The sequence below is a fragment of the Penaeus monodon genome, chromosome 22 (genome assembly GCF_015228065.2).
Source record: "Penaeus monodon isolate SGIC_2016 chromosome 22, NSTDA_Pmon_1, whole genome shotgun sequence".
Lineage (NCBI taxonomy): Eukaryota > Metazoa > Arthropoda > Malacostraca > Decapoda > Penaeidae > Penaeus > Penaeus monodon.
In genome coordinates, this window is record NC_051407.1 from 37,441,543 (window position 1) to 37,442,672 (window position 1,130).

The window sequence follows — 1,130 nt, forward strand, 5'->3', positions numbered from 1 at the left end:
CCCAGCTTTAAGGAGATATTGTTAGTTCCTTGGAATCCCCAAAGGAAATGTTTGTAAGTAAATAGTCAAATAAAATGTTGTTAGAGATATTAAGCTTTAAGGCGTGTTAAGCCACAATGAAGGGCTACTTCGTTCGCCACGTTAGGCAACTGTTATGGTTAATACGATGTACAAAAGCTATCATGAATAGCTAAACTGTATATAGATATTGCCGAGTGTTCATTTATATATGACATTTTAGGTCACAGTGAAGTACAGTATTTACTTTTAGAGGAATAGCTTCAGCAGACTCTGTCACTGTCAAAAGAAAATAACTGTCATACCTTTCTAAGAAAAAAACGATATTTTATTTCTTTATCAAGGTTATATATTGTTATACAGGAGTTAGGCGAACTGGTAGTTTTTCAGAGAGAAACCACCTCATTCAGCCGGCATCGTCGAAAATGGCCTCCATTACCTCAAAAGTTGTTCGTATTCCAAGATTATTACAACTTGTTTGATAATTTTGCAGGAGAAAAACATCTGTTTCCGCGGTTGGTGCGCTTGTCAACACTTCCACTCATATTTTTCTACACTTTGTAGTCTGTAGTCTGTAAGATTGATATACTCGATACTGATTATTTTAGCTCAACATGAACGGTGTTGTTTAGTTTGGATCCAGATCTATTTATTTTCACAAATGTATTTATAATACTGGCTTGACATTCCCTAGATCCCCTGCCTGTTTCCAACCTCCCCCTTTGCGCCTCCCCCTCATAGAAACCTGGCCCCCCTCCCGTTTCCCATTTTCCTCAGTTCTCCCCACACGGCAAGGGAAGCAAAGAAAACGGAGGCCTAACGTGAACTGTGCCCATGGAGTTTGTTGCCAGTTCGACCCATAGAGATGTCCACCTATACCCATGGTCCCCGCAACCTTTAGTGCTGTCAGCGTCATGTAGCCAGAGTAAAAGACAAAAAATGGAAGATAATACGCATCGTAAGCATCTGTAACCTTGTCTGTATTGTTCTTCGAGTAAAGAGAAGCGACTAACTTCGCGTGACTGCGGTTGGTGCTGTGCTGTGTACCTAACATAGAAGCTTCCGCCTGCTATTGGTATTTTTATTTCGACCTTTTGTGTATGTATGCGAAC

At 40.4% G+C, this 1,130-nt stretch overlaps 1 protein-coding gene across 1 annotated transcript in view; it reads left to right on the forward strand.

Moving 5' to 3' along the window:
* The window catches only part of LOC119587111 (transmembrane protein 151B-like), a gene marked incomplete in the record, with an annotated part of 49,507 nt that extends 48,417 nt beyond the window's left edge, over positions 1–1,090 (forward strand). The window contains 1 exon segment of the mRNA XM_037935863.1: positions 1–1,090.
* Between the last annotated feature and the right edge of the window lie 40 nt (positions 1,091–1,130).